We start from the raw sequence: 14,529 nt of genomic DNA, 5'->3' as shown, positions 1-14,529 counted from the left end.
TACATTGCTGGTGAGACTGCAAATTAGTATAAACACTCTGGAAAGCAGTAGGGAGATTCCTCAGAAAACTTGGAATGGACCCACCATTTGACCCAGTTATCCCACTCCTTGGTACCCAAAGGACTTCAAATCAGCATCCTACAGTGATACAGCCACATCAATGTTTATAGCAGCTCAATTCACAATAGCTAAACTATGGAATCAACCTAGATGCCCTTCAAGAGATGAATGGATAAAGAAATTGTGGTATATACACACAATGGAATATTACTTAGCCTTAAAGAAGAATAAAATTATGACATTTGCCAATAAATGGATGGAATTGGAGAATATCATGCTAAGTGAAATAAGTCAATCCCCAAAATACCAAGTACCAAATGTTTTCTCTGATAAGCAGATGCTGATCCATAAAGGGGGAGGTGGGTACAGAAGAATGGAGGAACTTTGGATTGGGCAGAGGAGAGTGAGGGGAGGGGAGTGGGTCTGAGGGTGGAAGGACTGTAGAATGAGACAGACATTATTACCCTATATACATGTATGATAACGCTACTGGTGTGACTCTGCAACATGTACAGCCAGAGGAATAAGAAGTTGTGCTCCATTTGTGTATGGTGTGTCAAAATGCATTCTACTGTCATGTATAACTAATTAGAACACATTTAAAAAAATTTTAAAAACATGTAACATAGCAAAATAGATTCATTTTTAGCCAGAACAACACATGTGAATGACAAGCTTTATTGAGCACAACATTGGCCAGCTCACAACACAGGGCTGGGTCTGAGTCTGCATTCCTGTCTTTAGGAAACTCACTGCCTACTTGCAGTCCTGAGGACAGCACCCACGAAATAACCAAAGAGTAGGACAGTAATTAATTGTGCTAAATTGTATGGAACAGACTCCAAGAGCTACCAAAGCGTACATATAAATGAACAATTTATGAGTCCTTATTCCCCTAAAAAGTTATTGTGCAGGTTCTCTATGTGAGGCACTCAGTCAGTTGCTGTGTGGGACCAGGATACACTCACGGTCTGACTCTGCCTTCAGGGGGCTTACAGTTGTTTTAGAGTGAACAAAACAGGTGCATTGAAAAGTGAATATTCCTTGCAGTGCTTCCTCAAGACTTCAAGCACTTTCCAGTCCAGGGAACATTCCTTTTCTTTCTTTTGTTCCAGTTAAAATTTCCCTTTATTTCAAAATTTAAATAGCAGAGTAAAGTGGTTTGGTTGAAACAACCTTCAGGGAAAAGAAAAGTGGAAACTTTATCCATTAAAAAAACAAATTCCTTCCTGGTAAACCAGCTGCTCCATCTCCCTTGGACAAAGTAGAGACCACATAGAAGGAGCAAAGGTATAGTCAAAATCAGGGTTCGTGATGGTCAGCAGATTTATAGAAAAGGTCACCTTTCAAAGTATCTTCAATTAGATAGATAAAAAGGGTAGCATTCAAATTTAGAAATATTCACCAGCAGACAAACTCCTGACACACTAGGATTCACAAAAATCTTTGTTCCCCTCTTTGGGAAGAAGGTGACTGGGGACAAGTGGGTGACTCCAGTCTCTCTGCCTCAGGATAGAGAACATTTTGGTTTCTTCTGTTTTTCAGAAGCAGATGGGGATGTGTAGTGGTGCCTTTCTCAGTTCCTCTTCTTCACAGTCCCTAATGTAACTGTTTGTCCCTGCTCCTGCTACTGTGTTTCTATCTCAGGCAATGCCACTTAGTTGTTCCATTTAGACTCCTAGGAGGCATCCTGGACTCCCTAACCACTCTGACCCCCTAACAGTCTTACTAATCCTATAGCTCCAACCTCCTGTCCCTTCCCTTCTTCCCCAGTGAGACTGCCTTGTGTACTCCACACCTAGTTCACTAAAATTGCTTCCTAACATACCTCTGCCTAGGGTCTGGCCTCCCTTTCAATCCACCCTTGCTTCAATTAACATTATTAAAGAAAAATATGATCAGGTCATTCCCCTGCTTACCATCTTTCAAAAGATTTTATTAGTGTGAAGATGAGATATGGCCTTTCCACAGAGCACTTTCTTCCTTTATTTGACTCATGCTCAGCTCTCTTCTTAGTTGCCTGCTACTTTCTCCTCCTGTAACCTGGGGTTATGCTACTTCACTTAAAAAGGTCTTTCCTCTTTTACCTGGCTCATTTTCCTCATCTCCTTAAGACTGCTGTGGTGACACCTCCAGGAAGCTCTCTCTCCCTAAGAGTATTAACTACCACCCTCCTTTGTCTGCAGACTATTAGGTTCCAATGTCAGAGGTTCCTCCATAACATTCTGCATTAAAAGTGATCATGTTAACAATTATGAACCAATAAAAAATAGTTGGATGTTAAAAAAAAGCAATCATGTTAGTAAACAATGTTTGGTTTCCAGTGAACTTTAAACCTCTTGAGGGCAGGAAATATGTCTCTTCCTTTTGCATCCTCAAAGTTTAGCTCAGCCTACACAAACTGATAATCAATATACATATTGAGGCTGTTTGCTTAATGAATGGAATGCAATGAGTAGATGTACTACTCAGTGCGAAGTGAGTGATACAGGGTTTCTGGTGATGTGAGGATCTTGATGCTCTGAAGAAGCAAGAAGGATGGTCCAGGTAGTAGAAAAATCTTGAACCAAACGGCAAAGATGAGAGTGAATTTTGGAGACTTTAGGAAATCTGTTGGTATTTTGGAGAAAGGCTGTGATCAGGTAGATTGGGGACAGATTTTGGTGTTCTAAACCACCACTTTAGGCTTAATTGCTGTCAAGTGGAATGTGTTCCCCAACATAATACTAACTACATGCAAGATTTTTCTTTTTTTTTTTTTTAACACTTTGTTTTTTAGTTAGAGGTGAACACAATACCTTTATTTTATTTTTATGTGGTGCCACTGAGCTACAACCCCAGCCCTGTGCAAAGTTTTATATATGATTATATAACATTTATTTCAGTGATGTTAATTTTGACTCTTCAACTAGATTGCAAGCTTCTCTGAGGGCAAAGACAGTTTTAAACTCCTTGATCATTAACTTTCTTTTTTATTATTCAACCAATATTTATTGAAAATCTATGTGTACCTTGGATGAAAAATTATTTAACTAACTTTAATAATTTTTAAACTTTTAATAATTTTTCATCTAAGGTAATCATTCAAAAATGGAAATAAACATCTCATATGATTATAAGTATCACTGAAAGAAATAGGAAGACTTCCTAACAAAACCATTTGGAGAAATTTCAGTGTTTCTCTCCTGGAAATATCAATTCATTGATTCTAGTTCTGGAGCTACACAGAAAGTCTAATGAAAAGAGGTAACTTGGTCACTTCCAAGATTATCTTCACTTAAGCTCCTCTTTTTTGGGGTTTCTTTTTTTCATAGTAGAAGACTGGCATATTTAGAGAATTGTTGGATGTCTTGATGTTTTTTATTTATAAAACAGTTTTTAAATTTCAATAAACAAATTCAGTTAGTATTTTTGAATGTTATGCTGCTCCCTAGTAAAGCATGTGAGAAGAGTGATGTGATGTAGCCAATGTCAGCCCCAATACACTCACAGAGTTGTGGAAAATCTGCTGGAAGGGACCTTTGAGACTTACCTTGTCCTATCCCCTCATTGTACAGATGGTGAAGCCAGGATCCAGAAAGATAAAGTGGCTTTAAAAGTGTACACAGTTAGTTTATTCCCCTGACCTTTGTGTGTTTCTAGTTGGTATTTCAAGACAGACATGGGAGAGTTTGGGAGCTCACAGAAAGATGAAAGTGAAGTAATTATTTATCCTAATTAAAGAAGAATCTAAAACACTTGCTTAAAGCTTTTTCCAAGTAACTGTTTATATAATTAATGCTGTTGCATTTTCTCTCTTTCTTCCAGGCCTCAGGGCTTGGCTGCTCTGACCCACAGCTGCCTCTGCTGTGGACAGTCTTCTGTGTCTGTGGGTTATTGGGTAATGATTTGTATTTGCAAGGGAATGCCTGACTGGCGTGGGCTGAGTTAGTTCAGCTAGAGAAGCTTGATAATGAAGCCAAGGTTGAGGGGTTTGGTCCCTGTGAGCTCCTTAGCTTTGCTGTGATCCTTAGCTGCAGTGATACCCCTAATCCCCATTAGTCATTTCATATGTGTGGGCTTTTGAAAGCAGTGGGGTGCCTGGAGAGATGGAAGAAGGATGGTTACCTGCAAATGTTCACCCACAATGGAAAGCTGCATGTACAATGAATAACAATATAATAATGTTGATAATGGTAATTATCACAGCAACCAAGGCTGTCACCTCCAGGGTTTGGATTTCAACCTGTGAATTTGGGGAGGGGAGTGGTGTAAGAATTCAGTCCATCACACTAACATGCAATAAAGCCTGCCTAGGATGAACCTGACTCCAATGTTCACAGTGTAGTTGCAGCACCCATATTTCCCAGCCCAATTGCTTGGTTATGTATTGGTTATCTCTGAGTTTCAATTCATGTGTGAATTTGCCCACTCTTATTTTATTATTAGTGTATTGACTGGCATTATGGTCTACTGCTTAAGACTATGGACTCCAAGACTAGAATTCCTGATTTCAAATCCTGGCTGTACCATGTATGTATTAACTCTGTTATTTAGAGCAAATTATCAGACCTGTTTGTGCCTCCCTTTTCACTTCTGTAAAATGGGAAAAATAATAAGCATGCTTATCAGAATTATTGAGGGGATTAAATTAGTTAATAGCAATAGAGAGTTTAGAAAAGTATTTTGTGTTAGGTATTATTGCTGGGTGACCTAATAAGGAGCTAATAGCAGCATCATAGCCTTTGAAAAATGTGCTCATTTACATTGCTTTATTATTCCAGGAAGCATCATTCCCAAACTGCAAGTCTGAATATTCATAAAAAGGGGGTGAGAAGGCTGGGTAGGAACCAAGAGCCACTGGGGAATGTGTATTAAAAACAAGCATGGATTCCTAAAAATAATAATAAAAACCAAGATGGTGCTCTTGGGAAAGTTAAACTTTTGTACCTCAGTCTCTGTCTTTGTTGAGGATGCCAGGAAGTCATCAGTCATTGAAGGCCATTGTACAAGGTCCTTTGCCAGGGAACACTGAGCATGACTATTGAGTTCCCTCCTGTGGCCCACCTGCTTGTTATCTGGCTTCAGCTTCCCATTAATAGAATCCCTGGGGATAAAGCAGTTCCCTTACATTAGGTAGTAATGTTTTTGTTAATGATAAATTGATGAAGAGCTGTTTTTTTATATTAGGTGAATGGTCCTTTGATAATGAGATTGAAATCAGACCAGGGTTTTTACTCTGTTTTGCTGGAAGAGTGAGAACTACCAAAATTATTTTTGTCTTATCTGTTACTAGAAATTGATACAAAGCATTTTAGTTTTCCATTTGATAGAACAACTCAAGTTACATAAATATGTTATGTGATTTTTTTCTTTTATATTATCTTTTGGTAGGCCATGAACTTCAGAGTAGGTTTCAGGGCTTCAGCATAAACCATGGTCCATTTATGGGACTGATTGGGTTGAGGGTGAGTGTCCTTTCAGTGGGATTTTGGGTCTTTTCTTCTATATTGCGGAGTAAAGTTACGTTTGATTTAGGGAGATCTCGTGCTTTGGTTTATTTTCATGGTCTGTGGTCAGTGTGGTCTGACCCTGGAGAAAGTCCTGAGTTCTGGAGGACAGTGGAGGCAGTTGTGGAGGCTCTGTGGAATCTTACTAATATCCTGAACAATTTGGTTTTCACTTCATCTCTAGGATGGGAAAGAACATGGTCAGCTTCTGTGACTGGGGACAAGCCTTATTTCCTAAGGAGTTTATCCTGTGGTCTTACATACCTTGTTTGATATGATTACCCAAACCAAGGCAGCTGGGGACCATCAGACCCTAGTTACATAGTCTCCTTTGCGGTGGTCCATGAGACATCTGAGCAAGAGTACTCTGTCACAGAGTAAAAGGCCCCTGTAATTTCCCTCAAGGATTTTCTTGGGGACTTCTTTAGATTCTTTCCCAAACTATACAAATTAGAAACTAATCAAAGTCATGTTGACATGTTGATTTAGACCCAGGGCCTGTATCAACAAGTATAATCCCCCTTTGGGATAAATTATTGAAGGCAAGTACTTTGAATGTAATTAGTACAGCATACATATTTGAAAAAAAAAGGTGTTTATATTTTGTTTTTGTTGAGGGATTGTAGGCTCATAACAAGTTGCTTACTTGCAGGATTTTCTCTTACTTAGTATTTTTCCTCTAATATGTTTAAGGGAGAATAAATTCTAGGTAGGGATACATTTTTGGGAAAAGGAAAATAATAATTATTGAGTGATTATTGTATGTTGGGCATTGCGCTGAGTACTTTATAGAGTTTTTTTTTTTTTTGAAGGACAACTGTGTAAGATAAAAATTTAAATCAGTATTTAAAATTCATTTCACCAATAAAGAAACCAAATGTCATGAGTAATACATTTGCTGAACTGGGATTCTAATGGGTCTGACTCTTTCAAGTTTGCTCTGAAGTGTGGTATTGATGATTTGGAAGCTGCATTAGAGGTAGGGTTTTAGACTGTTATGGCCACTGGGCAGGGCACTACCATACTGAGGACAGCAATGGAGCCTATTTACCTAGTCAAGTTTTCAAATTGCACCCTTCATGTAAGTTGCCTTAGGCACTGGGCAGCTAGGGATCTTATTTTAGCAGAATTAAACTCTTTAATGGATTTTCCTCCCCATGCCCTGAGAATATTTCTGGTCTTCCTTTTCAGGAAGTTCTATTCACCACAACAAAAGACCACAAGCAAATGTATTTCTAGCTTACGAAGAAAAAAAAAATAGAGAAAGAAAGCAATTAGGCTTCATTATTTTTTGCACATCAGGCACTCTTCTAAAAAATGTTCTTTTTCAATCTGTCTTGATGTGAATTTAGAATTTTGCATGAAATGTCTCCCCTAGAAAAAAAAGCCAATGAAAGCAACAGTGGTAGGTGCTGATGATGCATTGGCAAGCGGACATGCAATCTTGCTTGTCAAACTTCTCTCATCCTAAAGGGCTGGCTGTGGATTTGAAAGTGGGGGCCTTCCCCATTCCTCCTTTTTAATACATAGAGTTTGAATATTAACATTTCAGGTGAAATATAAGTTTCAGACTTGCAAATTTTTGTCATGAAATCAAAGGGAATAGAGAATTGTAAGAGCAGAGGGGGAGTGTGTGGGAGATAAGAGGACCTCTTAGTGTCAGTAGGATGGAAATCAACAGGATAATGAGGATTGCTAGAGTAAATAATTTCCATTTTATCCCCAATAAGAACATTCCCTCCCTCACCTTTCAAATTCCCTGCTCACCTCCTGTGCATCCAAAACAAATGATTATCTACTCTTCATTCCTGAAACGAGCCCTGAAGTAGGTGTGTTATGGAATTCTGAAGTGTTCTCTCCGGGGCCCTCTCTCCTAAGCTGGTAGACCATAGGCATTAACATGTATGCTGGCTTTATACATGTTTTGCAAAGCCCTATTTGTTTTTATCATTTGAATTTGTGAGTATAGTAACACCTCCCCAAGTATATCAGATATTCTTATCTTGGGGATTCATAGACAACTCTGGAATTTCTGCAGAAAAACAAGAGATTCTGTATAATGCATCCAGTTAAAGCTAGCAGAAACAAAATGAAATGGATGGGCTGTAGATCTCCTCCATTTTAAAATGACATTTCTTTTTTTCTTTCTCCTTCCCGAGTACAGGTCCTGACACTTTCTTTGGCCCACGTGACAGGGATGATCTTGCACCTTTTTAAACAATGACAGTCCAAGTATCTGGAGTGACTTTAGTTCTTCTGTATTTGAGAGACTGAAGCATAGGCACCAAGGAAGCCAAATGATGAAGAGACAGAAAAACACACCCTTTTTTCTGTGTTTGGTCTTTAGTGGCTGTGGGGAGTCTTCAGGACTGGCTATCCAGTGGTTTGGTACTCATTACTTACTTGAAAATGAGCTACTTAGCCATGTAATAGGCACATCTTTCCTCTCTCTTTCTATTTTAGGTATGGAGAAAGCACCCGGGTTAAGATGAAATCAGCACAGAGAATCAGTACATTCTGGGACAGACATTGGAGTGGGGCCCCATCCTTCATACTTCAGTGAAGCATGATGCTTTGTAAGGAATGGCTCTGTGTACATCCTTCCATTCACTGTCCACTTGCTCTCCTGTGCTGGATGTAGAAAGTGAGATTGATGTATATTATCATCAATATTCAGCACTTGCAAACAAGAACAAGAAAGGTTGACAGATACTCAGTGCTTTTCAATGAAAAGCAGCTCACATTTATACTTTTTAGTGGTGGAATTGGGCAGTGTAAGAACTTCCTGTTTTTGATAGAAGAATATATTGAAAAGGGAACATGGTTATGTCAGTGTTGCCCCAGGGGGGAAAAAAAAGGATTACATAACATGAAAGAAAATATTATTGTCTAAAATGCTTTCTAAAAAGAAAGCTATATGTAAATCTCAAACTTTATTTAACTCTGTTTATTCACTTAGTCTTATTCTTTAAAGCATTTAAATTAGCTGATATTATTATTTACACATTGGGACCTTTACATGCTTTTGTTATCTTTAGACTTGTTAAGAACATCTCTGATTCTTCTTCTCTTTCATCGAACTGTAACTTCTTGAGTTCAGGATTGTGTTATTTGCAGTTATCAGTAAATTTTTTACTAGTGAAGTAACTAATAAAATACAATCTTTAACAGAAGACCAAGGCAGTCCAATATAATGTTAATTTCTATAACTGGGGATAAGGTTAGTCTGAATTAGTTAACCTAAACTCTAAATTATGGAAATATGTAAGGAAAACCAGAATGTTCTGTTTGTATATCCTGGCCAATTGGGAAGGCTAACGAAGTGCTTTCAGGTATACAAGTTGTGGGTCTTGCTTTAATCAATAGACTGAGTTATGTGATAAACCAAGTTGGAAAGTAAATTTTCTTCATGGGCATACCAAAATACTTAAGAACGATTTTATCTCAAAAGCTGATATGACCCTCAACTCTAATGTATTTTTTATCCTTTGCAAACTCGTCTTATAACAAGTTAGTACAAGTCTGACTTCTGGTATCCAGTCACTGACGGGTGGCCAAGGTGGCACCCTTTTCTAGTAATATGCTAAGCTTCACTTCCCACAAGGGAGCAGCATTTTAAAATAGATTTTTTATTTTGAAAGAATATATTCTCTTTTTGTAAGGTCTTAGGTAAAATGTATTGCACTTTTAAATACATCTGGAGATTTGATGAATATTTGGTGAACTGAATTGAACTCTGAAGCTCTTAGTTGAAAAAAGTCTGCATATGTATAAGCTCTTACTGGCAGGTTGTATGTTCTATTTTTAATATATAAGTTTATAGAGACACATTTTCCTTTAGTAGCTCTATTTTCTCACCGTTGCTCCATTTCTCCTACCCTCAGAAAGAAAACACGCAGGAGATGAACTTTTACGATTAAAACTTCATAAATCTTTCTGAGTTAAACCTGAAATCCCTCATCTGAGGACCAGAACTCCTAGGAAGATGGATGTCCCCACCCCTGGGAGGAGTAGTAACTTTGTACTTGGAACCTGTCTCCTTTCTTTCAAGTCATTCAGGGGAGGATGTCAACTCTTTACCACAAACGTATTTCTACATTTGAATATATAAATGATAGAGTTCCTTACCTTTTATAAGTTTCTTTCTGACAGGTAGACTCAGAAAACATCTCTCCCTAAAACTGAGATGTTGATATAAATATCTGAAGGAAAATTCTAATCACAGTATACATTGAACAGGCTCACTGATCTTGTATACCTGGAAAAAGATTTTCAAACAGACTTTGTCAGCTCAGTCTTGGCATTCCTTGTCAAACAAAAGCATGCCTAAAGACACATTTCAAAAGCAGACGATGCAGCACTTGCTAACCTGCAGAAAATCGAAAAGGAACGCAGAGGCCAAGAACAAACAGAATAGGGAACCAATGAGGAATGGTGCACAGTTCTGAGAAACCATTTCAGAGAACCAAATATGTTTTTAAAAGACCACATCAATAATTAAGCATCAGCAGGTCAAACTCCATTTTTCATTTGCTGCAATTGTCTTCAGATATGTAATGAAGAAATGAGATTATTGATTCAGTCTCAGTAAAAAGGAGCTAATACTCTTAATCTGGAGAATAAAATGGGAAAAAAGAGGGTGGAAGAGGGAAAGAAATTTATTTTTGTAGGGGATGCTTGCATAAGTCAGATTACCATCAGTTATGTCAGAATTTAAACATTTCAATCAACTGTAGCTGAAGTAAAAGGGTATCTCATTTTTTGAAAGGCAAATACATAGACCTATTTTCCCACTCAAATTTACATTACTCATGTGAATTAACTTTGGTTGACTTCAGTGATTTGATAGTGTGCTATTCAGTAAGAGACAACACTTAGCTTACTGCTATCCAGATTAAAACATAGGGTTTTCTAAGGCTTTCAAATTTTTTTCTTGTTCATTTGCAAAATGGACAGAAAAATTATTACTTATAGTACAATTGGGCCTAAACATTGCCAACGGATTTTTTTTGACCTTTATAAATATTTTTCCTACTTACATGAAGCATAAACTTGGGCATCCATGGACACTTTCTGTACCATCATATACAGCCTATGCTAAGGCATGTACAGGAGGCATGTTTAAGAGCAAAAGGACAATACAGAGGACTCTGGAGAGATGACTGCTGATGCAGATACAGGTATGTGAGGCTGGTTATTGTTGAAGGGAAGTGGGGAGTTTTACTTTGGCTAACTTGGAGGCATTGGCATCTTCTACCTCCTCCTATGTTCAAACGGACTTGTATGCACACACTGAAGGAGACTGAGTCTTAACAGGCTTGCATTTGTTAGTATATAATGTACTTACATAAAATCTTACCTTTCCATCGTAGTGTGTTAACAGAAATGCCACAGTGGAAATGACTAGAAAGAATAATTGAATAATATTTATGAGCATTTTATATCATTTCAGATTAAATATTTTATTAATTTGTTTCTAAAAGGAAAAAGAATAAATTGTCCAACCATTGTTTTTTTCCATAAGTATATGAATAAAATGAGACATCTTTTTGATCTAGCAATTACAGTGATTTGAAAATTTCATTCCTTCCCAGTATCTGCAGAGGTACCATTTTGCAGATATGAGGTTCTAGACAAGTTACTTGACCTCTATGTGTCTCAGTTTTATGTGCAAAATAGGAAAATAGGTATACCTGCCTAACAGCATTACTGTGAGGATTACATGTATATATGTGTAAGATGCTTGGTACATGGTTGGTGCATAAATACATGTTGTCATTATGGTGGTACTTGCTACATATGTACAGATATAAAGCTATTTTTATTTAAAAACTTCATTCAGATATAATTTGCATATCATCAGTTTTATCCATGTAAAATGTACAATTCAATGATGCCTTGCAAATTGACAGGTTACACAACCATCACCACAATCCAGTATTGTTCATTCATTCATCAGTTGGTGCTCACTTGGATTGATTATTCATACGTTTTAGGTATGGATAATGCTGCTGTGAACATTGTCAGAGAAGTCTCTGTGTAGACACACATTTTCACCCTTTCTTCTGTGTAGACACACATTTTCACCCTTTCTGTGTAGATTATGTTTTTATTTTCCTTGGATAGACACTTAGGAGTACAATTGTTGGGTCAGATAATAAATTTAGGTTTAACTTTTGGAAATTGCTGAACCGTGATTCAAAGTAGCTGCATTTTTTGACATTCCCACCAACAACATTTTGAGGAATTCAGTTTTCCCATATCCATGCCAATGCTTTTTATTGTTTGTCTTTTTTTTTTTTTAACAGGTTTTCTAGTGAGAGTGAAGTGGTATTTCATTGAGGTTCTTATTTTCATTTCTCTTGTGACTAATAATGTTGAACATATTTTCATGTGCTTACTGGTTATTTCCATATCTTCTTTGATTAAATGTCTATTTAAATCTTTTGCCAATTTTTACATTGTCCTTTTATTATTGGGATGTAGGAGTTTAAAAAATATATCTTGTATACAGTTTCTATCAGAAACAATTTTGCAAATATTGTCTCCTACTCTGTCTTATGTTTTTATTTTATTGATAGTGTCTTTTTAAAGTCCAAAAGTTTTTAATATTTATATAGTTTATCAATTTCTTCTTTTCTGGATCATGCTTTTGTTACCATATTTAAGAAATCTTTACCAAATCTGATGTTATGAAGATTTTCTAATGTGTTCCTTGAAAAGTTGTATAGCATTGCTGAGCTCATATATTTAGATTTACAATCATTTATTCTTTCTTTGAGCAAATACTTTGAGTGTTGTGACTACACAGATAAAAAGTTTTGGTACATGCCTTAAGAAGTTTATGATCTAGTGAAAAGTAGATGCATAGACGAATTCTTAGAGCACACAGTTGCTATGGGAAGAAGCAGGCAAACTGCAGAAGGAACAGAGGAGGAGAGAGAGCCAAGTTTGTGGTAGTCAAGACTCATTTTCCGATAGTGCCCTAACTGAGGACTGTCAGGAGGAATAATATGGTGGGGATGAGTGGAAGAGGAAGATGAGATTGGCACCAAGGGGTCTTGCATTTGAGGGACCTGGGGAACAACTGGCTGGAAAAACCTAGTGGCAATTATTTATATAGCTCTCTAGTTTAGGAAGTGGTTGGGCTGGAGATATAAAATTAAGACCTCTTCACAAAATCCTTGTAGCAGTGGGCTTGGATATGTGAGAACTTACAATAAAATCATTTTCTTAGGACTGTTGGAACATGCTTGAATTCCTCATTAAATGTACAGAGGCTCACACTGGAAGCCAATTAGGCTTCAGTTTGATAATTCATCATGTATTAATGCATGAGAGTTTAATTGCTTCTCATCTTGAACTGCTCTTCCTCTCAGTGGCAATTTTACTCTTTCAGAGGTAGGTAAGTGATCACCTCAGATTTTCGGTAGCTAACCACAGTAACACATATGTAAAGTGCAAAGCAGGGGATGCTGACTGTCAGGGAGGCTCCTCCACAGGGCGATTCAGGGAACCGGTTCCTTCCAGCTTTTGGCTCCACCATCCTCTAAAGCATCAAGAGATCTGCATCCTGGTGGCCTCTTTTCAGCAAGGAGAAGAACGGTGGAGAAGCTACACTGCTTTTCAGTTGCCTTCACTCAGAAGCACACTTGGTTCACATTCCATTGGTTGCTTCACTTAGTTGCAAGAAAATTGCTTCTCAGGGACAAGTCTACATAATATAACAGGGAGCACACATTTATGAAGGATGGTTAGTCTTCTCTAGTACAGTAGTTACAACGATAGAGAATATTCCAATCTAACACCGGAGTACATTAAAAACTGCTTCACAGCTGGGTCTGCTGGCACACACCTCTCCTAGCTAATCTGGAGGCTGAGGCAGGAGGATTGCAAGTTTAAGGCCAACCTTAGCAACCTGGATCATGTTTCAAAATTAAAAATAAAATAAAAATGAAGACAGCTTGGGATGTAACTCCCTGATAGAGCACTTGTCTAGCATGTGTCAGGTCCTGGGTTCAATTCCGAGCACTATAAAAAAAGCAATTCAAAATAAAAACAAAAAACCCTGCTTAACAGTGTGTCTGATTATTGATTAAATAGCCTTTTTGAGCCCTCGCCATATGCTCAGCACCATTTTAGGCACTATAGGAATAGTATTAAGGCATGAATTGATTGACCAGTCAAAAGGTGTTTGCATTATGTAGAATGTTAAGTCTAAATTATGACCCTTTTCCTTGAGGAAGCAAAAGAAACCCCTGTGAGATGATCTGCTATTAGTACTGGATAGTATATGAACTTTAGTAATGAGTAGTACTGTACATACTGTATGGAGAATAATGTCCTGGAGGTGAGGCAATTTAGTGCAGGTGTACCTGAGAAGGTGGGGCAAGAACTGGCCTTACAGAATGGGATTTGAATGGATGGAGTAGAGGGCAGGGAGCATGCCAAGAAAAGGAGCGATTCAGATGCAACAGCACAGAGGCAGAGGGAATGCAGGTGTTCCTAGAACAGCAGAACAGTCTGAGGATGGTGAAGGACATGTGTGGGGCAATCAACCATTTCAATGATATTGATTTATTTGTTACTGCAGCATAAATAGTTTGGTGGATTTGCACCAGTTTTGGATTTATGAGGAGGGGAGGCTTTCTGTGGGACTGGGGTGGGCGGGTCATCGACCAAGAAAACAAATAACATTTTTTAACCTGAGCTCTAAATTGTAATTCGCAAGGGCAGATGCTTTAAATTGCAAGCTTTACTTCTGGATTTTATTGTTTCTCACATTGGTAGCTCAGTGTAACTTACTCACTCTTTGTAGTGGGCTCCAGGGTGAGCAGTAGCAGGGATTTATTTATTCAGTGATGGTTAATGATTCTCCTGAGTCAAGCAGGATAAGACAACTCGTGGAAAATAAGGCTATCTTGGTTGAATGGGGTCATCTTATAAAGGGCTTTGACAGTCAGATGGCTGAGCTCAGACT

At 37.8% G+C, this 14,529-nt stretch overlaps 1 long non-coding RNA gene across 1 annotated transcript in view; it reads left to right on the top strand.

Annotated features, from left to right (window-relative positions):
- LOC124991740 (uncharacterized) overlaps positions 1–11,811 on the top strand; it is a 51,707-nt gene extending 39,896 nt beyond the window's left edge. Inside the window, exons 2-3 of the long non-coding RNA XR_007109934.1 lie at positions 8,013–8,125; positions 9,434–11,811. This is a non-coding gene — a long non-coding RNA (uncharacterized LOC124991740). The remainder of the gene's footprint in view (positions 1–8,012; positions 8,126–9,433) is intronic.
- The last annotated feature ends 2,718 nt before the right edge of the window (positions 11,812–14,529 follow it).

Source organism: Sciurus carolinensis, chromosome 1, assembly GCF_902686445.1.
Source record: "Sciurus carolinensis chromosome 1, mSciCar1.2, whole genome shotgun sequence".
NCBI classification, from domain to species: domain Eukaryota; kingdom Metazoa; phylum Chordata; class Mammalia; order Rodentia; family Sciuridae; genus Sciurus; species Sciurus carolinensis.
This window is presented reverse-complemented; position numbering and strand designations above follow the sequence as displayed.